Here is a 25,211-nt window from a genome sequence, read left to right as displayed (position 1 = left end):
CCATATGGTTGCTGGGAATTGAACTCAGGACCTTTGGAAGAACAGCCAGTGCTCTTATTCTCTGAGCCATCTCTCCAGGCCAAGGCCACCCCTAGTTAAGAAGGCATTGGCAACTGAAGGTTTTGGAATATACACACTTATTATTTTCAGGAATGTGGCCACTACCATATTGCCCATACATACCCTATGCATAACCACTCACATTTGTATAGAACTAACTGAACTCAGTGGTTTAAAAAAAAAAAAAAAAAAAAGCACAGGGCTGTAGATGGCTCAGCAGGTAAGAACATGAACTGCTCTTCCAGAGGACATGGTGTCAATCTTCAACACCCACATGGCAGCTCACAACCGTCTGTTTCTCCAGTTCTGTGGGGCCTGGCATCCTCACAAAGACATAAACCTAGGCAAAGCACAAATGCACATGAATAAAATAAATTATTAAAAAAAAAAAAACACTTAAAGCTGGGCATTGGTGGCGCACACCTTTAATCCCGGCACTTGGGAGCCAGAGGGAGCCGGATCTCTGTGAGTTTGAGACCAGCCTGGTCTACAAGAGCTAGTTCCAGGACAGCCTCCAAAGCCACAGAGAAACCCTGTTTCAACCCCCCGCCAAAAAAAACCCCAAAAATCTACTTAAAGTTAGGAAATGGGTGTGCTGAGGATGTAAGGATTACATATTAGATATAAAATATATCACTTACATGGAGAAAAAATTCCAAGTAAACATACTTAAAAGTTTTTGTGGTTTTTCTTAACAAAGCAATAAGACAGATGTCCATAGGGCTAGGGCACAGGTAAGCAGGTGAGAAGCTTGCCATGCAAGCCTGAAGACCTCTAACCCTAACAAGGATGAGTGGAAAAGTGAATACTCATGGATTAACTGCTTCAATTAGCAAGAAAAACAGTGTGAGGTTGAGTCAAAAGCAAAACATCATGCCATATATAATAAAAATAGTCCATATACGTCCACAGTACATGAACACCCATGTTCTTTGCTGCTCTAGTTCCAATAGCTACAAAGAGAATCAGCATGGATGTCCATCAGCCGATGTCCACATGACAGAAATGTGGCACATGAACACACTGGAACTTTCCTCTAAAATGAACAATACTGAAATGAAATTTGCAAGCAACTTGACACACCTGGTAATGCAATTCGACTGAGTCAGGTGTCTGTAGCAAATAACATCAAATGCAATCTGGTTTTGTTAATATGTATTCTACCTTTACCCTTTCCCTGTATGACTCACAACTGGACTGAGTGTCATAGAGAGCATGAAGAAAGGTTCTGTGAGCTCTGTGGGTCGGTGGGGGTGGCACAGCCACAGCAGTGGGCGTGGGATGCGCTAGTGCATTGGTGGACACAGTGGGACTGAAAAGTTATCACAGGTGTGGGGAGAGAGGAGGGGCATTGGAGAAGCAGGTTTCAGGACTCTCCTCAGCCAGACTATGATATGCAGACTGCTGGCACACAATGAACAAAGGTCACTGTCCAAAAACAAACAAACAAGCTGGGCGTTGGTGGCTCTCGCCTTTAATCCCAGCACTCCGGAGGCAGAGGCAGGCAGATCTCTGTAAGTTCGAGACCAGCCTGGTCTCCAGAGTGAGTGCTAGGATAGGCTCCAAAGCTACACAGAGAAACCCTGTCTCGAAAAACCAACCAAACAAATAAACAAACAACCCCCCCCCAAAAAAAAATCCCAAACCACCACTACAACAAAACAGGAATGGTGATACATACCTTGAATCCCAGGATGAGTGATGTAGACCAGAGAGAGTATCCTCTGAGTCCAAGGCTAGGTTTGTCCACAAGTGAGTCTAGGGTAATAAACCTATTTTGACACTCAAGTCAACACTCAAATAACACATTTTCTCCAGCAGGTGGAAAACACACTTTTCTTTTTCTCATATGAACTTTGTGAATCTTTCACCATGAGCAGGAACCCCACTAGTGAAAAAAAAAAAAAAAACAAAAAAAAAAACACTGCCCTGACCCTCGGGGCTGCAGTCACCAAAGAACTTGGAAAGATAGAGTCAGGCAGTAACAAAGAACCAGACAGCAAGACAGGTTTCTGATCAAGCTGCAATTTTTTATTTTTCACAGGGACCTTATGTAGGGGTACCAAGTGGGGGAGTTTGGCAGGCAGCGAGAGGTCATTTGAGGCCATTTGCCTGATAACCATACTGAAGAATGTCCCTGTGAGTGAGTCCTTGAAGGCAAGGGGAAAGTGCAGGATGCTACCAAGGTCGGACAGTACAGATGTTAGTCAGAGGACAAAAAGGCTCGTTAGAATGTACGTGGGTGGGGGTGGGGGTGGGCGTGGGAAGGGTTGCTAGGAAACTTGACCATGAAATGTATCTTTCTTTCTATAAGCTACTTCTGTGGGCCCAAATGTATCAGGAGGGAAGGACTGAAGGCAGCTATTCTTTTAACATAATGGGTTATTCTTAAAATGCTGGCAGTCTTCTGCCCAAGTCTCTTACAAGGTTACTTTTGCCTTGGCTCCCAACATCTCCCCCTTTCATATTTTATTCAAAGGAGAAGGTGGCAGGGGCTCGAGCCTCCTGTGGAAAAGTGGTAGGTGTTGCATCAAGAAGGTCTCTTGCCAAGCTAGGTTGGGTCAAGCGATCCTCGACCTCCCAGGATGTCTTTTTGGGAAGGGAGTTGTTACTGACATCAACCTCCATATGAATGAGCATGCCTTTGAGGGATCCAGGCTAGTTTACCTTTTATTTATTATAAGCATCCCTCTGCTGTCTGTAAAGCAGTCATTCTCCTGAGATAAGCCTGGTGGCAGACATGCCTGGAAAATGTCAGCGCCAAGAGGGGACCTGTTGAAAGGTTCCCCTAAGGCTGGGTGGAGATGAGGGGTGAAGAGTGGAATTGTGGCCGCCATCTGAGTCTGAGTCGCCCATGGCTAAGGGATGATAATGGACCTGAATGGGCTTAGCAATGAGAGAATCTGTCTGTTGTTTAATGAAGCCAGTTAAGCAATTAAATGCCCAAGGGCCAAAAGAAATTAACAACAAAAGTCCTATAAAAGGGCCTAAAATTGCCAGGTGTTGGTGGCCCACACCTTTAATCCCAGCACTTGGGAGGCAGAGGCAGGCGGATCCCTGTGTTTTTGAGGCCAGCCTGGTCTCTAGGGCGAGTGCCAGGATAGGCTCCAAAGCTACACAGAGAAACCCTGTCTGGAAAAACCAAAAAAAAAAAAAAAAAAAAGGCGGGGGCGGGGGGGGGGGGGCTAAAATTGAGGGCAGGAGAGTTGTCACCCAGGGAGAAGTAGAGAGCCAGTCTTCGTACTGGCTTTTGTTTTTGGCCCTCTCTAGTTTTCTCCTTTCTAACCTCTTTCATTGTGTCTTTTACTAATCCTGTCTTATCTACATAGAAGCAACATTTTTCCTTCAGGGCATCACAGAGACCACCTTGTTGAAGGAGAAGTAGATCTAATCCCCTGCGGTTCTGAAGGACTACCTCACTAAGGACCACAGGGAGTCTGCAAGGTCAGTTATTCCTGTCTGTAGTTTCTGGACATCCCGGTCAATAGTGGTGCTGAGTTCATCATAGCATTTGGAGGATAGAGCAAGGGATGATATGCCTGTTCTTGCTCCAGCAGCCCTTAGTCCAAGCAAGACAGCCACGGTTAGTGCAGAGATGGGTTCCCTGCGAGTGCGGAGGGGGGCAGAGGTGGGAGTTAGGAGAGAGAAAAATTCCTCTGAGGGGTAGTTGGAGAGTCGTGGCACCAGCTGGACAAGAGTACACATCTCACCCTGTTGGAACAAAGGGTTATAAAAATGCAGGGGGTGAGGCCATAGGAACAGACTCACCAGGTTTTGCTAGGAGGAATTAAGTAGAGTTTATGGGAAGCATCGGTGTTATATAATAATTATGGTGTTATTGCAGTAGGGAGGGAGAGTACCCTTTAGAGAGTCTCTTTTACTGTCTGGAATGAGGCAGAGACCAGTCCCAGTGATTTGAGAAAGTGTTAAGCCTTCAGAGTGAGATTTTTCCCACCTACAATCATTGGGGTTATTGGAAGTAAGAAAGTTGCCTAGGGTGGCGACTCCCTCATAGAAGAGTGGGGAAGCAGAGGCACATAACCAACAGTCTTGGGTAAGCGCAGGATTGGAGGCGTTTAGGATAAGAAAAGTTTGATTAACTAGAGAGAGGATGGTCTCTCCTGAACCGGGCGCCTCCACTACTGTTGGGGGAGGAACAACTGGGGGAGCTGGTGAAGAAGAAGGCTGGCGATTAGCGATGGGTGGGGACGGATCCCACTTAAAGCTGAGTTGGGACCGATGGCCATGGGTTTCTTGAGTAATGTGATGGAAAAGATTATGCCTTCATCAATGTGCTCCTTCTGGAGCCAGTAAAGGTTATTTTTAGGGGGTGGCACCAATCATTCCGGCATGAAGGAATATCAAGCCATTTGGGGAAGGGTCCATGGGAATAATTAGCCGTCACTGTAATAAAGTCCCATTAGGAGGAAGGCCTCCAGCATGTATCTCCAATGGTTTCACACCCCCAGGACCTACAGTAGAAGTCAGGAGCGCTTCCACATTTGTATAAAACCTTCCTAGGGCGGTGGGAATTACTCTGGCAGACATAAAAAGGGAGGGAGTTGAGCATACTTCTCCTGTCATGGGTGGAGCATCCTCTCCATGGGTCAAGGCCCCACCTATCCGGGGTGAAGGTGTGTGTGGGGCCTTCATAGAGGGGTCTAAATATTCCTCTAGATCCCAGGGATCCCCAGCGCCAAGGGCGAGCTTGCATAGGTCGGGGTACAAGGTTGGCCACCAGACAGAAAGTGTTATTCGTGAGGTGGCATAGACAACAATCCCCTGTGAATTAAGGACCATACAAGGCATATGATTTGAGTGGGGGTTGACGGCAGGCCAGACATCCATGGAATCCGTGGAGGAACAAGGAATAAGCAGCAGGAGTGACAGGACACGCCGGCGCCCTCCGGGCTCCCTGGGTGCGGCTGCGATGCCCGCTGCAGTTGAGGAGGTCCAGGGGAAGGAACCGGCTCGGGTCCTCAGTCGCCGCCGCCGCCAGAGCCACAGGGGGATTTTAAGTGTGGCAGCATCTAAAATGGAAGGAGAGTTTATCTCGGGGGAAGGGGGAACCCTCACTCCTGGATTAGATTACATTAGTTTGTCGGATGAGCCTCTCTGGGAACCATCTCGGGCCTGATCCTGTGTGTACAGGCTGAACCTCGCCCCCAAATTAGTACAGGATCAGGCCCCTTCCATCTCGCTGTCAGAGGGTCTCGCCACTTCACCAAGGCCTGTTGTTTTTTGGTCTCCCGATGCCAAAGGTGGTCTGTAGCTGATTTCCCGTTGCCATCTAGGGCTAGGAAATTGAATGTGAAGAGGGCGTGGTGGAGAATATTTCGTGGGGGTGCCGAGAGAGTCATAAAAAGGTCCCTTTTTTATTTTATGAATCATAGACTTGAGTGATGTGCACTTTCGACAATTCCCTGGCCCTGTGGGTTATAGGGAATGCTGGTAATATGTTTGATGTTAAGACGCTGGCAAAAGGACTGAAAGTTTTTACCTGTATATCCCCGACCATTGTCTGTCATTATTTTTGGAGGCCCCATGACAGACACAGAGGCATTGGAGAGCATGGGCAATAACAATTTTTGAGGCCTCACAGGTATGAAGAGAGGCAAAGATGAAACCACCGAAAGTATCAATGGATATATATATATATAATGTATACAGTCTTCTGCCTGCATGCCAGCAGAGGGCACCAGATCTCATCCAAGGTGGTTGTGAGCCATCATGTGGTTGCCAGGAATTGAACTCGGGACCTCTGGAAGAACAGTCAGTGCTCTTAACCCCTGAGCCATCTCTCCAGCCCCCGACATGTATATATTTAAGGCTGCCAAATTCATTAAAATGAGTTACATCCATCTGCCAAATTTCACAGAATCATCCAGATTCCCTTTTGCCCCTAAATCAACGAGGCTGATTGAATACTCTTTTTTTTAATTATATGTAAGGCAATTTAGGTGACTTTTTAATTATATCCGAAGCAATTTAAGTTGTAAATCATATCCAAGGCAATTTAAGCAGTTTCTTTTGTCAGCATTCATAATCACATACCATGCATTCAGATGTGGGCACACCTGACACACAGAACATACACACATTTTTCATCATTCCGTTTGCCTAGGTTATGACCAGTCTGTTGGAATGAAAATTCCCTAAATGAAATCTCTTGTAACATAGCAGTTATAGCCAATTCTTGAATTATGAGCATCCAAAATTTGAACAAATCCAAATTTTTCTATGTTGTCTTTTTTCCATAAGGTCTTAAAACAGTTTTCTGATTGACTGCATTAATAGTAATTTCTATATATTTGATCTGGCGTCAGTGAGACAGAGAAGGGAGCAGCTCCCAAAGGCTGCTAGTGTTTTTGGTTTCGGCCCTGGCCTCCCTTGCCTTTTGCCCTCTGGGCTTGGGCTGACCTGCTGTAAATGATCTGTGGCTGCCTGCTGTGGCTGTAAATTTTCTTATCTCCTGTGAGAGCAATTTGGCTAAATCCTTAAAGTCTCCTGGCCCTTGCTGAACGCCATCACTAGCTCATTGCCTGTCTGCATTCCCAGTTAAAAATGAGTGGGGTGCAAGCCGGGCATTGGTGGCACAAGCCTTTAATCCCAGCACTCGGGATGCAGAGGCAGGAGGATCTCTGTGACTTCGAGGCCAGCCTGGTCTCCAGAGCTAGTGCCAGGATAGGCTCCAAAGCTACACAGAGAAACTCTGTCTTGAAAAACCAAAATAAAAATAAAAATGAGGGGGTGCATAATTTAATTTGTGGGGTAGCATCTGTTGATGGTGCAGTTTGTACCCTAGATACATATAAGGTTTAGCAGCTTGAATGTTATCAGGTGTTATTTGGAGCCCTTTTTGAGTTAGGCTGGAAGTTAAATCTTGCAAGCACAGGGAAAGCTGCTCCTGCTGGGCAGCAGCTAAAGAATGTAAACAGAAGGCCACTTTTTTAAAAATAGGATCAACTGGGAGAGCAAGAAATTTTTGGCATAAGGTGGGGCTGTTGGCCATGCCTGAGGCAAAACCTTCCATTGGTAGCGAGGCGTAGGGCCCTGGAAATTAACCTGGGGAATACTAAAGGCAAAGTGAGGCTTGTCCTCAGGGTGTAGGGTAATGGGGGGGGGCAGTCTTTAAGATCTTGGGGCCCAGGGCTGGTCTCGTTGGAAGTTTCCCAGCTGCCGTGGGGGTAAGGGTTGGCCCCGAGCATTAGAGCATTAGATCTGCACTCATTAGCCCAACGTCTGCCTCTAGGCAACTCAGGCATACAATAGAGGGAAGAGGCCACCCATAGCTGTAAATGTGGGAGTTCGGGGAGTAGGGCATTCTCTAGAGAAATAACCAGGTTGTTTGCAATTAAAGCAAGTTTTTGCTTGTTGATTAAGCCCCGTGCTGTTAAAGGCCAAATGTTTAATGAAAGGACAGGTTTTAGAAGACGCTTTCTTTCTGTTGTGGTGAGCAAAGTCCCTGAAATTCTCCATAAACTCAATTTTACACAAGACAAAATCTCCTGAGAGAGAAGCACATGCTAGCCGGTGCTGGTAATTAGGGAGTAACCATTTATCACTATAACTCTCTTGGAGGGTAAGGGTGGATGGGGCAGTGTGTACATAGTTAGAAGGACAAGGTGAATAGGAAGCCCGCTCCTGATGAGGGGTGGGGATTTTCCTTTAGGGTGTTTTCTCCTTCCTTGATCAGATTTTGAACATCAGGGTGGTAATTATAGGCCCTAAGGATGTCATTAATGAGATTCCAACACGGGGACCTTCTCTGGCCCAAAAGTCTCATAATAATCTTTTAAGCAGTCACCTACTCTCTTCCACCTATTTACATCAATGGTTCCCTCTTGGGGAAACCAAGGGCAGAGATTCCCTATGTAATCTAAAAATTTCTTTAAATCTTTTTTCTTAACCCTGTTTCCTCCTGTTCTGAGAGCCTCCTTGAGGCCGATAGTAAACAAATCGTGTTTACTGAATGCCTGACCCGTAATGTACCTTTGCATCGCCTCAATCTGTAAACTCCGGATCTGTCTCACGGGCGGGTGACTCCATGGCAATCCAAGCATCCCGTTTGCCTTACCTCCTCCACCCAGGCGAGGCTGCGGTGGCTTAGTAAAAAGGTCAAGGATTCCTTTCAGAGAAGACGTTCCTAGGTCCTAAGAGGGTGGAACCGCACGTTGTGGCCCCAGAAATGCCCCAACCCGCAGGGCACCACTCGAGCTCACACCCCGATGTGCTGCAGCCACTAAAGAACCTGTAAAGATAGAGTCGGGCAGGAACAAAGAACCAGACAGCAAGATAGGTTTCTGATCAAGCTGCAATTTTTTATTTTTCACAGGGACTTTATATAGGGGTGCCAGGTGGGGGAGCTTGGCAGGCAGGGAGAGGTCATTTGAGGCCATTTGCCTGATAACCATACTGAAGAATGTCCCTGTGAGTGAGTCCTTGAAGGCAAGGGGAAAATGCAGGATGCTACCTACCAAGGTCAGACAGTGCAGGTGTTAGTCAGAGGACAAAAGGCTCCTTAGAATGTATGTGGGGGGGTGGAGTGGGGGGGAGGGAAGGGTTGCCTGGAAACTCGACCATGAAATGTATCTTTCTTTCTATAAGCTACTTCTGTGGGCCCAAATGCTATGTATCAGGAGGGAAGGATTGAAGGCAGCTATTCTTTTAACATAATGGGCTATTCTGGCCGTCTTCTGCCCAAGTCTCTTACAGGTCCAAGGTTGCTTTTGCCATGGCTCCCGACAAAAAACCATTTGAAGGCTAAAGTAGAGAGATTAAGTATTAATCCAAATCTATAAAGCTCAGCCCAAGACTCTCTGGCCCTCTTCACATTCGACAAAGCTCAGAACAATTTTCAAAATTCCAGTTTTAATCTTAAATATTATCACTGCAAACAAGAAAATGTGAAGCAAACTGAAAATTTCCTATTTCTTCACACTGATAATTTTGACCACTGAAGTCAGGAACACAAGAAAAAAATTCTTGTACATTTTCTTTTTTAAAAAGTAAAATATACTAGATGAGGTATTAAAGGGTAATTACCATGCTTTTTGTGAAAATCTCTAACAGCTGGAGGCATGGGGCTGAATTCTGAGGGACACTAGATGGGGAAGAGAGGCAAAAAGAAAAGAAACAAATCAAAGTGATAACCCTAAAAAACTAAATCAGCACACACAGAAGTCCAACAGGAGAGGGGAAACTGCACTGTTCACCCCCCTCCTTACACAGCACAGTAAGGACTCAGCATCACCAACCTGCCAGTGCTGCAGAGTCCACACAGGCACAGGTTCATGGCAAAGACTCACCAAGAGTGCTGGAGATTGCAGGGAAGCAGCTCCACCAGGACAGAAGGGTGGGGTCTCAGGGCTTAAGGCTGCCTGTGGAATACAAACTTCAAGTGCATATCAGCAGAGGCATTGCTGAATCAGATTGCACTTTTCACTGGACTGCACAGCACCAGGGGAAACTCATATGTTGGTCCCACACAGCTTCATAGAAGGTAGTCTCAAATGCAAGCCACAGAGGGCTCCAGGATCATTTTTTGCAACTTACGTGTCTAAATGTTCTCTTGCATGTACTCAGCAGAACACACAGTTGCCCCAAAACAGTTTTCAAATGATCCCCTGTGCCAAGCAAGTCTTTAAAATGGTTTCTGGGTAAGCAAACTCTAACTGTCCATGCTCCTCTTCATACAATTCATTTCTTTTTGTAGTATTTTCCCTGACTGTACTCATCCTACCCCTAAGGCTGTGATATCAAAATATTTTAGGTAAGTTCAGATGCAAGCCCATGTCACCACTCTTGAGGAAGGAGAACTTCTGTGAATGTAAAGCCACGTGATCAGTTCTATAGGGTGAGTTGCTGTCTCAAAACCAAGCAAATAAGCTGGACATGGTGGCAGGAATTTTTAATTCATGCAGTCCTAAGAAAGAGAAGGAAGAACATTAAATCGGAGGCTAGCCTCACCCAGAAAATTAGTTCCAGGACAGCTAATTCCAAAAAAATCCTGCTCTAAAAAGCAAACTAAACAACAAGCAAAGAAAAATCCTATTTAGCAGAAAAGAAAAAGCAAAACCTTAGTACATTTTTATGCTACTCTGGAATAATCCTTTTCAATTTTGGGATTTCACTGCATTATAAAACAACATGCTCTGAGATTTTAGGGGCACTCACTCCCTTCCAGGCACACACAGTATCCCCCATCTGCCTTTTACACAAAGTAGTGCCTTAAGTCACTCTGTACATCCCAAACTCATACCCTAGAGGACAAAGTCAGGACTTTAAAGTAGGAGCAGACCCAGGAAGATTCAAGCACAGGAACCACACACAGGACTTAATAGGAAACAGCAATGACAAGGGATGAGGCAAAGGCCCATGACTATCTCACACTTTATGTTTCAATGTATCTAATTACTGCCAAGAGAAATAAAACACACCAGCAATGGATACACTTCCTCAATGGATGAGTAAAATAGACATACATGTCAAGAATACTCCTATGAGGATTCAGAGTTATAAAAATCAACTCTTGACTTTGGTATGGTTTTCCTTGCCCAAGGTCATAAAGAAAGCCTCCATTTACTAGAGTAAATACTCCCAATTATCAGGATCACTCTGACTGCCAAGACAGAAGCCACAGTGGTCCTTCTCAAGTGATGATGCAGAGACAGTAAATGATTAACCATGGGACCTCTTCGTGACTGCTATTGCTTCTGGGATCATGAAATAATTCCTCCAATGCCATAATATTCACTTGAGCAATAATGTCACTCACATGCACATTAAGACTTGTTTATTTTATTTCTCAAGTATGGATGTTTTTGTTGCATGTATATCCATTTACCACATGTGTTCTTGGGGTCCCCCGGAGTCCAGAATATGGGACTGTATCCCCTGGAGCTGGAGTCACACACTATTAAGAGCCACCATGAAGGTGCTGCATGGGATGGCAAAATAGGAAGAAATTCCTAACAAGGTAATAGGAGACTAAACAGGAAAAAAATATACCTTGCATGTTAAGAGTTCTGCTTGCAGTTAAGCAAGTTAAGATGAAGTTTGCTGAATGCTTTGTGTTGCATGAGTCAGTCGAACAAAGAGGTCACACCAAGATGAATTTTTTAGGCCTTTGTAGCAGCAGGAAGCTCTGCCTCTGATGGACTGAAATTCCAATAGCCAGAGGAAGACATATTTATTGATCATTCCATAAAGTGTTGTTTTTTTTTTTGATAAACTAATTCTTCATACCACAGTCCGTGATCTACTCTATATATGTTTGTGATGGAAAGCATCATGGCCCTGCTACTTTGATCCTGTACCATTGGCAATTCACAAGAATAGAACAGCTTCAGGTGTGCCAGAAGCAGCTAGTCACCAAAGTTATGCAAAAGCTGTAAGGCTGCTTCAGAAAAACAACTCTATAAATCATGGAAAGCAACCACTGATTTCCACCAAGATTCCTTCAAAGTTCAAGTACTTATAGAACACAGCTATTCTCTTCTAATGTTTACCTTTGATATAGTGACTCTGCAATATTCTACAACAAAGTTCCTTTTTGTCCTGTGTTAAGTCCTTGCAAGCTAAAGCTTCTTATTGAAATCAAGAAGATCCTGTGTTAAAACCCAATTAAAGAATAAGTTTCTGGGTCTGAAGAGACAGCTCAGAGGTTAGGAGCACTGCCTGCTCTTCCAGAGGTCCTGAGTTTGATTCCCAGAAACCACATGGTGGTTCACAATTTCTGTCTTTCTTCAGACTGCTAATTCTGAACAACTAGAGTCAGCAGAAAAAGAAAATTTCTCCCAAGATATCATTTTTTTAAAGGAAAAATTAAAAACTAACACAGGATGTGGCGATAAGTAGTCGGACTCTCTAGGAGCTAAGGCTGGGGGAAGGGTTGATCTGGAGTTTTGACTCTTCAGTCTACTGAGTTAGTTCAAGGACAGGCTCCAAAGATACATGGAGAAACCCTGTCTTGAAAAAAAAACAAATAACAAGACCACCCTGGTCTACAAGAGCTAGTTCCAGGACAGCCTTCAAAGCAACAGAGAAACCCTGTCTCGAAAAACAAAAAAAGAAAAAAAAAAAACAAATAAATAAATAAAAAAAAATCTCTTGCCCTTTGAGAGCCCTGTGAAGGGGACCATAGGCTTGGAATAGTATTGTTGGGGTTTTTTTGTTGTTGTTTTGTTTTCTCTATAATGCTTCACCAATTACAGTACTTAATTAGTAATTAATCACTTTACTGGATGAACTTCTTTGGGAAAAAATTTTATCTTCAGTAGTGTTAGATTTGTGAGGCAGAAACAGGAAAGAGTCCAGATTCTGGCCTCAACAAATCGCACTGGTCATTAGCACAGACACCGAATGACACTGTGTTTCCGGCTGTGCAGAAGCTGTATAATGGGAGAAAGCTACCTGGGACCCTGTGTAAGATCCTGGGAGGGGTTTGGGAATGAGGAAGTTGATGCAGCCTCTTGTAAATTCTGGTATGCAGTCTCTCCTTTCTGAAATTGTTTGCCCAAGGGAGACAGGCTATCTTGAGAAACAGATTGTCTCAGCAGACATTCCTCCGGGCTGGCTCATAAGTTTTTTTTTTTTTTTTTTTTTTCCTTCCACCATCCCTCCATGTGGGGTTTAAATGGTCAACAAGCCCAGCTGTGGTAATCTTTTCCAATGGGGCATTTTTGACGCCTCCAAAATGGTTACTTATCTAGGAAGACAATCGCTCACTTCAGGGCTTAGATTAGTTAAAACAGTCCCTCTTGAAAAGTTTCTGCACCAGGATAAGCCTCTCCACCAATGCAGCAATCCAAATCAGACCAAATCAAACAGAATTAGAAAAATCCCATGTTTAATGGATACAATGCTCCCAGATGGGTTTCCAGAGAGGAGATGGGAAAGAGACTGGAAAACCAGAAGTCTCTTTTCTGGGGGACAGTTTAAATACCCTGTGACAGTGGTCTTGAGCATCTCTGGGGGAGTGGGTCATCATTTTCTAGGATGCAGCAGGGTTTGGAGAGAGATAAGGGAGGGATGTTTGCTGGAACCTCCACCATGACATCCCAGACTCTTTGGATATATGGATGTCAGGAACTGGGGTAAAGTTTCCATCATAACATCCCAGTCTCTTTGGGTATATGGATGCCAGGGGCTTGGGTGAAGCTTCCTCCATAACATCCCACTCTTTGGGTATATGGGTACCAGGGGCTGGGGTGGAGCTTCCTCCATAACATCCCAGACACTGGGTATATGGATGCCAGTTCATGTCTGGCTTCTTCCTGCTGATAAGAGATGATGTGGGGGAGGGGGAGAGTCAGGAGTTGTTGGGTTCACACTCAGTGGGAGGTGTGAGTAAAGAAGCATTCCATTAGCTGCCATGCTGTAGACCTCAGGCACCTGTTCCTTGAGGTGTAGAAGGCAGGTTGCTAGGAGAGAAAATAGATTGCTATCATTGGCCCCAAGAATGGTATCTGTGGGAAGGGTGATAACTGCCACAGTGAGGGGAATGGAGAAGGGTCCTGGTTGTACAGAAGAGGAAGAGTGAATGAGTGAGACAGGAGAGCAGATGTGTCCTTCACTGGGACATCTTGGAAAACCAGAGGGTGGAGAGTCCCAGCTGCTGGACAGACCAAGTATCCTGAAGAGGTGCCCACTTAAGACTTGAGAGGTGGTGCATCATGGATGTCCCATGAGCTGATGCAGGTGCTGGCTTTATCTGGAGGACACACTGTGGGCTGGCGTTGGCCCAGGCAGGAGGAGTGAACCCGCAAGATATGCTCGAAACTGGGTGGGGTAAAAATGGATATATGGATATACTGAAACACAGAGTGTGAGGCAGTCACAGCTTTTGTCTCAACCCTAATCTCTGGGAGGCTACTTGTCTAGCCTTATATGTGGTTTCTGTGCCTAAATCTACCTGAGCCCTGCTCCTACCCTGAAGTCCTGATGTGTCCCCTGTCCCCCCAGTACCCCTCTCCCTGCACCTTTGGGAAAAGAGATTGGAATGCATTGAGCAAATTGAAGTTTCTAACTTTATGGAAAGGGCAGGTAGGAATACTGGGTATGTGAAGAAATGAGTGAGTGCACCCCAAATCCCAGAGTATGTTTTTTATCATGCAATGCAATCCCAAAATAGAAAAGCCTTAAATGTTAGTGTTTTTTTCTTTGTTTTTTGTTGTTTTTATTTTGCCTGATTATTTGTGTGTGTATATATATACATATATATATATATATATATATATATATATATATATGTTTGTTTGGTTCTTTTGTATTATGTTCTGGAACTAGTTCTCTGTACCAAGTGAGCCTCGAATTCAGTGATCTTCTTGCCTCTGCCTCAACATTGCATTAGCCAGGGGCGGTGGTGCACACCTTTAATCCCAGCACTCAGAGGCAAAGGCAGGAGGATCTCTGTGTATTTGAGGTCAACCCAGTCTACAAAGCTAGCTCCAGGGCAGCCAGTACCACACAGGGAAACTATATCTGTGAGTGGGGTGGGGTGGAAGGAAGCCTTCTACCATGCCTGGCATATTTGTTTGGTTTGAGTCAGGGTCTCACCATGTATCCCTTAATGCCTCGGAATTCACAGAAGTCTGCCTTTCTTAAGAGTGTTGGTAGTAGGGCTTTTGTCCTTTCCTAAAATGTTTACACACTTGAGACTGAGGGTGCAGCATGAGTAGAGTTCGACGACCAGGGATAATATTATTGAAAGACAGGGAGGAACTGCTATGTAGTTTGTTGTTCATATCCTGTGAGGGTAAGCTTTTTTGTTGTTGATAGTCCATTCATTTTATGGTGCTCAGATAGAGTGCAGGGTGTTATTTCAATTTTCTTGTATCTTGGCAGACTTGCTTTATGCCCAAGTATGTGGTCATTTTGAAGAAAGTTCCATGAGGTATTGAGTAGAAGGGATATTCTTTTGTATTTGAGAGAAATGTTCTGTATTTGCTTAGCTTACTTATTTTGTACCATTAGTTACCCCCAGCATTTCTCTGTTTAGCTCTATTGGGATGACCTGTGTACTGGTAGCAGTGGAATAGTGACGTCTCCCACTATTATTGTGTAAGGATCAATATGTTATTTAAGCTGTGGTAATGTTTCTTTTACAAACTTGGATGCCCTTCTATTGACATGTAGATATTAGGAATTGAAATGTCATCGGTGAATTTATTCTTTCATGAGTATATAATGTCCTTTTGATTAGTTTTAGTTTGATGTATATTTTGTCAGATATTAAATTGACTATACCAGTATGCTTGTTGGGTCCACTTGCTTGGCATAAGTTGTTCTACAATTTGACCCAGAAGTGATATCTCTCCTTGATGTTTCTTGGAAGCATCAGACAGGTAGACCCTGTTTTCACATCCATTCTATTAGTCTCTGTGTTTTTATTGAGGAATTGAGACCATTCATATTGTGTGTTATCAGCTAGCAGTGTTTGTTGGCTCTTTGAAATTTGTTTCTGTTGTTTTGGTGGTGGTGGTAGTAGAGCTGTGTGTGTGTGTGTGTGTGTGTGTGTGTGTGTGTGTGTGTGTGTATGTGTGTGTCTGTGGGTGTGCATGTGTGTGCATGTGTGTGTCTGTGTGTGTGTGTGTGTGTGTGTGTGTGTGTGTATTCCCCTCCTTTGATTTGGTGGTTTGGATTATTTATTCCCTGTCTTTTCTTGGGTTTGGTTAACTTGTTCAGGTTACAGTTCTAACTTGAGCACCATTGTAGGACAGGGTTTTTAGATCGATATTGCTTAAATTTGATTTTTATCATGAAATGTCTTATTTTCTGCATGTAATGTGATTCAAAATTTTGCTGGGCACACTAGCCCAGGACAGCATTTTCAGTCTCTTGGAATCTGTAGAAGCTCTCTGTCCAGTTTCCTGTGGCTATTGGAGTCTCCATTGAAAAATCAGGTGTCATTCTAATAGGTTTGCCCTTATTTATGTTATTTGGTCATTTTTCCTTTGGGGATATTAAAATTCTTACTTTGTTCAGTACTTTTATGTTTTGACTATTTTATGAGGGAAATTTCTTTTGTGGTCCAGTCTATTTGGTGTTCTGTAAGCTTTTTTTTTTTTTTTTTTCTTGATTGGCATCTATTCTTTAAGAGAGGGAAACTTCCTTCATTGTTTCTTGGAAATGTTTGATCTGGGTTTCTTTTTCTCCTCTATTCCTGATAGTCTTTGATTGATCTTTTCAAACTTTTCAAGATTTCAATGATATTTTGTACCAAGAGTGTTTAAGATTCAACATTTCTTTGACCTAGGCATCCAAGTCTTCTATCATGTGTTCAATGCCTGAGACTTTCTCTTTTAGATCTTGTATTCTCCTGAATACAAGAGGTTTGCTTCTCCAAAAGTTTTCATTCCCAGGTTTTATTTTGTTCCAGTTTTGTTGTTATTGTTTTTTTTCTAGACAGGGTTTCTCTGTGTAACACTGGCTGTCCTGGAATTTCTTTGTAGACCAGGCTGGCCTTGAACTCTCAGAGATCCACCTGCCTCTGCCTCCTAGTGCTGGAATTAAAGGCATATGCTACCACTGCCTGGCTTGTTCTAGTTTTGTTTCCCCCCCCCCAGACAGGGTTTCTCTGTGTAGCTTTGGAGCCTACTGGTATTAAGGCGTCGCACTAACGCCCGCCTAGTCTTTTTTTTTTTTTTTTTTTTTTTTTAATTCATCCTATTTCCTCTTTCCTGTCTTGAATTGTTTTATTCATTTTCTTCCACTGTTTGTTTTTGATTTTGTAGATTTTTTAAGGCTTTTATTCATTTCCCATTTAAGAACCGTTGTCATATTCATAAGGACTATTTCAAGTTTTTTTTTTTTTACTTGTCCTTCAGCCATGTTGCCTTACTCAGGGCCTGATGTGGGGAGATAGCTCTGGTGTAGTTTTCTGGCTGCTATTGGTTATGTTTTTACCCTTGAGTCTAGGCATCGTGGCTTGGGAAGATTGTAATTCTAGGAGCTGGTATCTGACATTGTATTTGTTGTGTGGGTGTGTTATTCCTTGGTTTCTGTTACCTTCTGTGATTCTTAGTAGAGTGTGATAGCTGTGTTTTCCCTGGTACAAAATGCTTCAGGGATCTTGATAAGTATAACTGCTTGGGGTTTCCAGATAAAAAAAATTTCTACATGTTGTAAATTTGTCACTTCTGCCAACTTGTGGTGGCCGCAGCAGCTGAGGTGGCAGCAGCTTAAGGAATGCCTCTCTGCTGCCGGGTGTTGTGCATTTCTCCTCTCAAGTTGCTTCAGGGTGTGTAGAGTTGCATAGCAGAACACGCCCCTTCAATTCCCTCACCACTGCAGATCATTCTCTCCAGCTTGCTCCTTCTCTTTGTGTCCTACTCTGTCTGTCTGTCTATCTCTCTCATGTCCTCAATTCCAAGAAAGCCCCAGCCCTTTGCTCTGTCCCCTCCCTCAATAACCATCTTGCTTTACGTCTATTTTGAGGAATGATTTCTTAGTGACGCATCTTGTCTGGCCCAACAAAGGTACCTTTTTCTGTCTCTTTATAATTGCAGTAAGCAGAATTGAAACTTAAGAATGGAGACATGCTTCATTTTGAGTGAAGGAAGGGGCGGGTGGCTGAGAGGGTCCACAGGAGGGAGGAAAGCAGCATGTTCCACTAGGATCTGCTCAGTTTCTTCAGAAATTGTGCAGATGATGAGGAAAGGGCGCAGCAGAAATTCTACGGAGCTCTAGATGAGAATTGGGGTTTGGACTTGGGGGAATGAAGGTAGAGGTGAAAATCTGCACTTAGCCTACCTTCTTTGCTGGTCAAAATAGTCTGCAGGGAATGCCTCTGTGTGGGGCCTGGGATGAAGTAATGAGTGGGCCAAAGGAAGTTTGCTGAGTTTTACCTGTGTGATCCATTGGAGAAGAGGAAAGGGAGGCCCCAGCAGGTGGTCTGCTGCTACTCAGCCTGAGAATTGGGGATTTGATATGGGTGGGTGGATGGAGAGGTGTTGCTTAGCAATTAGTCAACCTGCTTCCTTGGCTGCATCGGCCATGTGATTAGAATGTACAGAGCAAACTGAAGACTATCTTTGTGGATAAGGCCCTGAATGTGTTTGAATTCTCAAAAGACCAGGTTCCTCAAGTGTGTTGACAGTTAAGGGTTTGTACCAGGACTTCCCTAAAGTGTTTCTTTACGTAAGGCAGAAGAGGCAGAGTGAGAACAGTTCGCCATTCAGACACCTTATTATGAAAAAGAGTAACTGTCCAGGGAAGATAATGGACAGTCAGTTGGCTTGCTGTATATTGTCTTTATTATGTTTAGGTATGTTCCTTTTATCCCTCCAGGACTTTTATCAGGAAGGAGTGTTGAATTTTATTGGAGGCTTTTTCAGCATCTAATGACATGATCATGTGGTTTTTTTCTTTCAGTTTGCTTATATGTGAAGGGGCCAGACCCTCACTCTGCAGCCATGACAGGCTACAGAAAAGAATTGTAGGCTTCGGACTGAGCATATGACACAAAGAAACTCTAGATCCCCTGGCCTCCCAGAGCCTAGGGCCAAAACTGAACACAAAGAAACTCCAGACCTCCACTCCTATCCCCACCCCCCTGCCCCCTAACCCCCCCCAGGCTCCAAGATAATTGGTTTCTGGGAACTGTTTGGCCACAAAAGAAACTCCAGGAGAGACCAAAACCTCCCCTGTAGTCTCCAGGATACAGTTCTGAAAACTATTGGTATCTATGAACAACAGGCCACCTGCAAGTAACAAGACAAAACCATAAAAACCACACAATGTTCTCTCTCAGCACTGACCAATGAGAATAATTGGTACACAGGTATTTCATGCCAAAATATAACTGAGAAATTCTCCTAATTGTTCCCACTAATCAGAAACCAACCAGTACCTACTGATGTAATCCTGTAACTTTTGTCTTTAAAACCTAGCAGTAGACAGGGAACTTTGCTTCCTCTGGTGACTGCTGCATCAGCCAGCTAGACGAGGTCCCTGTCATGGTTGGATGAAATAATGAAACCTTGTGGCCTTCCTCTGCCCTGCTCAGAGTCACCTGAGGACTGCTCATAGCGGATCCCATTCCAGTGGGACCCAGCCCACCCAGAGACTGCCAAGGCCCCACTACCAGTCTTGCCTCCATCCATGGAAAGAGTAGAGAAATCAGAGTATTGGATCTGTTTGCACTCACCTTAAGGGAACCTTGGTCCCATACCCACCAGGAGAGGAAGAGGCTCCTTCTATACCCACCAGAAGAAAGGATGGGAAGAAGACAATATAAAAACACATTCAACAACAGAAAAACCAATATGACACCTCTGGAGTCTAGGGACTCTACATCAGCAAAACCTGAACAAAAAAAATATAAAGAATTCAACATTCAACAACAACACAAATTACAGAAAACCTACAAACTCATGGAAATTGAATAATGCCCAATTTCACCATTCCTGGGTTGAAAAAGAAATAAAAAAAAGAAATGAAAGATTTCCTAGAATTCAATGAGAATGAGGACACAACATACCCAAACTTATGGGACACTATGAAAGCAGTGCTAAGAGGAAGATTCATAGCACTAAGTGCCCACATGAAGAAACTGGAGAATAGTCACACTAGAGAATTAAAAGCACAACTGAAAGCTCTAGAATACAAAGAAGCCAATGTACCCTGAAGGAATAGACACCTGGAAATAATCAAATTGAGGGCTGGAATCAATAAAGTAGAAACTAGTAAAACAATACAAAGAATCAACATAATGAAGAGTTGGTTCTTTGAGAAAATCAACAAGATAGACAAACCTTTATCCAAACTTACCAAGTAGCAGAGAGTGAACATGCAAATTAATAAAATCAGAAATGAAAAGGGGGACATAGGGGCTGGAGAGATGGCTCAGCGGTTAAGAGCACTGACTGTTCCTCCAGAGGTCCTGAGTTCAATTCCCAGCAACCACATGGTGGATCACAACCACCCTGAATGAGATCTGGTGCTCCCTGCTGGCATGCAGGCAGAAGACTGTATACATAATAAATAAAATCTTTAAAAAAAAAGAAAAAAAAGGGGGGGCATAACAACAGACACTGAATAAATCTAGAGAATCATCAGGTCATACTTTGAAAACCTGTATTCCTCAAAATTCGAGAATCTAAGTTAATGGACAATTTTCTGGATAGATATCACTTACTAAAATTAAATCAAGAACAGATAAGCAATTTAAATAGACCTATAGCCCCTAATAAAATAGAAGCAGTCATCAAAAGTCTCCCAAGCAGGGCCAGATGGCTTCAGTGAAGAATTCTACCAGAAATTCAAAGAACAACTAATAACAATTCTCCTCAAAGTATTCCACACAATAGAAGCCGAGGGTCATTGCCAAACTCTTTTTCTGAGGCTTCAATAACCTTGGTACCCAAGGCATACAAAGACACAACTAAGAAAGAGAACTACAGACCAATATCCCTCATGAACATTGATGCAAAAATACTCAATAAAATACTGGCAAATTGAATCCAAGAACACATCAGAAAAATCATCCACCATGATCAAGGAGGCTTCATCCCAGGGATGCAAGGATGGCTCAACATATGAAAATCCATCAATGTAATCTGCCATATAAACAGATTGAGAAAGAAAAACCACATGATCACCTTCGATAGATGCTGAAAAAGCCTTTGACAAAATCCAACACCCCTTCATGATAAAGGTCCTGGAGAAATCAAGGATATCAGGAGCATACCTCAACATAATAAAAGCAATATACAGCAAGCCAACAGCCAACATTAAACCAAATGGAGAGAAACTCAACGCGAGTTCTCTAAAATCAGGAACAAGACAAGGCTGTCCACTCTCTCCATACCTCTTCAATATTGTCCTTGAAGTTCTAGCTAGAGCAATAAGACAACAAAAGGAGATCAAGGGGATACAAATCGGAAAGAAAGAAGTCAAACTTTCACTATTTGCTGATGATATGATAGTTTACATAAATGACCCAAAAAACTCTACCAGGGAACTCCTACAGTTGATAAACACCTTCAGCAAAGTGGGAGGATACAAGATTAACTAAAAAAAAATCAGTAGCCCTACTATATACAGATGATAAATGCACTGAGAAAGAAATCAGAGAAACATCACCCTTTACACTTGCCACAAACAACATAAAATACCTTGGGGTAACACTAACCAAAAACGTGAAAGACCTGTATAGTAAGGATTTTAAGACTTTTTTTTTCTTTTTTTGGTTTTTCAAGACAGGGTTTCTCTGTGGCTTTGGAGGCTGTCCTGGAACTAGCTCTTGTAGACCAGGCTGGTCTCGAACTCACAGAGATCGCCTGCCTCTGCCTCCTGAGTGCTGGGACTAAAGGCGTGCACCACCAATGCCCAGTGAATTTTAAGTCTTTAAAGAAAGACATTAAAGAAGATACTAGAAAAGGGAAAGATCTCCCATGCTCTTGGATAGGTAAAAATGTCAATCTTGCCAAAAGCAATCTACAGATTCAATGTAATCCCCATAAAAATCCCAGCACAATTCTTCACAGACTTTGAAAGAACAATTCTCTACTTTATATGGAAAAATGAAAGACCCAGGATAGCCAAAACACCTCTGTACAATAAGGGGACTTCTGGAAGCATCACCATCCCTGATTTCAAGCTCTATTATAGAGCTATAGTCCTGAAAACAGCTTGGTATTGGCGCAAAAATAGACAGGTAGACCAATGGAATCAAATTGAAAACCCTGATGTTAACGCACACTCATACAAACACCTGATTTTTGACAAAGAAGCTAAAGTTATACAATGGAAAAAAGAAAGCATCTTCAACAAATGGTGCTGGCATAACGGGATGCGGACATGTAGAAGATCACAGATAGATCCATATTTATCACCATTCACATAACTTAAGTTCAAATGGATCAAAGACCTCAACATAAACCCAGCCACACTGAACCTCTTAGAAGAGAGGGTCGGTGGTACCCTCAAACGAATTGGTACAGGAGACCACTTTCTGAACATAACACCAGTAGTACTGACACTGAGATAGACAATTAATAAATGGGACCTCATGGAACCCAGAAGCTTCTGTAAGGCAAAGGACACCATCAGCAAGACAAAAATGACAGCCCACAGAATGGGAAAAGATCTTCACTAACCCCACATCTGACAGAGGGCTGATTTCCAAAATATTCAAAGAATTCAAGAAGCTAGTCACCAAAACACCAAACAATTCAATTAAAAAGTGGTGTACAAAGCCAGGCATAGGTGGCACATGCCTTTAATCCCAGCACTCGGGAGGCAGAGGTAGGCGGATCTCTGTGAGTTCGAGGCCAGCCTGGTCTCCAGAGCGAGTGCCAGGATAGGCTCCAAAACTACACAGAGAAACCCTGTCTCGAAAAAAACAAAAAACAAAAAAAAACAAAAAAAAAATAAAAAGCCAAAAAAAAACCCCAAAAAACAAAAAACAAACAAAAAAAGTGGGGTACAGAACTAAATTGACAATTCTCAATAGAGGAATTTAAAATGGCTGAAAGACACATAAGAAAGTGCTCAACATCCTTAGCCATCAGGGAAATGCAAATCAAAACAACTCTGAGATACCATCTTGCAGTTTGAACTAAATGTGACAGATTTTTACTAAAGAATTTACTCTTAAATCATGTTTATTTAAGAATCTTTCACTGTCAATTTTTAACCAAGTGCTATACAACAGACAAAGAATAATTTACTTAACTTTGAGATTAGAACAGTACCTTAGAGGTGCCTTAGGTCTGTGTCTTGTTTCAGCAGAGATGGACAGAACAGATCTGGGAAGTCGTTTTTGTTAGTTTCGAGCTTTCCCTGTAATGAAATAGATAAATCTTAATGCTCATTTGAGTAACATTATTACTCTAAGGAATACCATGGTGTTGAAGGAATTATTTCATGATCCCGGAAGCAATAGCAGGCTTGATGAAGTCCCAAGGTTAATCAATTACTGTCTCTGCATCATCACTTTTGAATGACCATTGTGGGTTCTGTCTTAGCAGTCAGGGTGATCCTGATAATTGGGAGTATTTACTGTAGTTAACGGAGGCTTTCTTTTCTTTCTTTCTTTTTTTTTTTTTTCGTTTTTTGGTTTTTCGAGACAGGGTTGCCTGTGGCTTTGGAGGCTGTCCTGGAACTAGCTCTTTTTTTGGGGGGGGGGGTGTTTCAGGACAGGATTTCTCTGTATAGCTTTGGAGCCTATCCTGGCACTTGCTCTGTAGACCAGGCTGGCCTCGAACTCACAGAGATCCGCCTGCCTCTGCCTCCAGAGTACTGGGATTAAAGGCTTGCGCCACCAACGCCCCGCTGGCTTTTTTTTTCTTAATTAATTAAATTTATTTCTTGTTTTTTTTTCCTTCTTTTGTTTGAATGTTTGTTTCGATTTTGTGAGTTTTTTGTTTGTTTTGAGCTTATTTATTTATTTATTTATTTATTTATTTATTTATTTATTTATTTATTGCGTGGTATTATCTGTCTTGGAACTAGTTCTCTGGACCAGGTGAGCCTGCAATTTACTGACATTCTTGTTCAGGTTTCTGGATTTCAGGTACTAAAAATGCCTGCCACCTTTTGTGGAGTGTTTGGTTTTCCCTTAGGGTCTCACGAAGTATGCCTTAATGGCTTTGAATTCACAGGCTTTGAATTCACAGAAGTCTAACTACCTCAGGGCTGGCAACAAAACCCTGAACCAGTTCTTTTCCTGAAAGTTTTAGATACTTTACAATGAGGGGGCGGAGTGAGTCGAGTTGGCCAATCAGGGACAATATTACTAAGAGGCATGAACTGTCCAATGTGTTTCACCGATAGTCACAGTGTCTTTTTTTTTTTTTTTTTGCTTGGCTTAGTTGGCTCAGCAGAGCGACTCTTTGGGAAGAACTGGACCTGCAGTCTGTGTGTTCTTTGGGTTGCTGGCCACTTTGGGAAGACACCTAGAGTCAACAGAAGTAGGAAATGGTGAGTGTGCCTTGGGAGTCTGGATTCTTGGGTGGCGGGTAGCACCAACTCGTGGAATTTTTCCTTCTGTTGCGCAGGCCAATGGAACACTGAGTTTGGCCCAGCCATGCTTATGCGCACGTGTCTTTGAAGGTGGGTGTGTGCACCCACAGGGAGCATTGAGTCCGGAGTCACCCACTTTTCTGTCCTGGTGAAGCTGCTTCGCTGCAGTCCCCAGCCCTCTTGGGTTAGTCCTTGTGGAATTTATGCGTACACACATTTTTACTGCGCTGGCGGGTTGGTGATGCCGAGTCCAGGCTGTGCTGTGTAGGGAAGTAACTGGTCCTTGCAGTTTCCCTTCTACTCTTGCGCTTCTGTTGGGCTGACCTAGATTTCGCCGCATCACTTTATAGCGTTCTTTTCTCTCACCTCATTCTGGTCTGCTTCACAGTTGACCCTATTGCCTGCTGGTGTTAGAGAGATTTCCCGTAAAGTGGAGTCCCTCTCCTCACCACCACATCCTGTGTTAGTTTTTAATTTTTTTCTTAAAAAAAATGATATCGTGGGAGAATTTTTCTCTTTCTGCTGACTCTAGTTGTTGTGAATTAGTAGTCTGAAGAAAGACAGGAGTTGAAAATTGCGTCACATCTGTTTGCAAGTGGGTCTGTTTTGAGGCCCAAGTTGGAATTTTGTGAAGTTGCAGACCTGAGGAAAAACGGGTGGGACCGGCAGAGCGCTTCAGGGAATTGGCTTTGTACTTTTGTTGTTGCTGCTTGTTTGTCTGCAGGCTGCTTCAGACAGAGAATTGGGAATGCCAGTTCTGTACCAAGTAATTTACAGGGTTGCAGTAGCTAGGAAGACATTAACATTTCATCTCCTTCCGTTAGCCTCAGAGAGTTGGTTTTTGTAGAGCGTGTGATTTCTGTCCATTCACAAACTTCAGAATGTTTATCTGAGAGAAGGCCAAGTGTGCTTCCTAGCGATGAAAACTTTTTTATTTGAAAGTTGACTTGAGTGTGAAGTATATTCACTATATATGGTTACTGCCATTTTCATTTTATTTTTCATTCATATCTAAGATAGTATTATTGCTTTCCTTGATTGTTTTAGTGATGGAGTTTTCTCTATAGCCCTCGAAGTTTTTGTGGTGATCAGGCTAGTCTTGAACTTAAGACTAGCTCTTGTACCACCATGCCCGACATTGTGCCCTTGAGGAAATAACTAGCTCTGTATAATTACATTTC

At 43.2% G+C, this 25,211-nt stretch overlaps 1 protein-coding gene across 1 annotated transcript in view; it reads left to right on the top strand.

Annotated features, from left to right (window-relative positions):
* The window catches only part of LOC100774062 (zinc finger protein 664-like), a 53,563-nt gene that overhangs the window by 15,094 nt on the left and 13,258 nt on the right, over nucleotides 1-25,211 (top strand). The window contains exons 2-3 of the mRNA XM_027419543.2: nucleotides 3,410-3,504; nucleotides 23,880-23,988. The gene's annotated coding sequence lies outside the window, so the exon portion shown is untranslated. The remainder of the gene's footprint in view (nucleotides 1-3,409; nucleotides 3,505-23,879; nucleotides 23,989-25,211) is intronic.

This window comes from Cricetulus griseus, chromosome 5 (assembly GCF_003668045.3).
Source record: "Cricetulus griseus strain 17A/GY chromosome 5, alternate assembly CriGri-PICRH-1.0, whole genome shotgun sequence".
NCBI classification, from domain to species: domain Eukaryota; kingdom Metazoa; phylum Chordata; class Mammalia; order Rodentia; family Cricetidae; genus Cricetulus; species Cricetulus griseus.
Note: the sequence above shows the minus strand (reverse complement) of the source record. Positions and strands in the feature narration are given on the sequence as shown.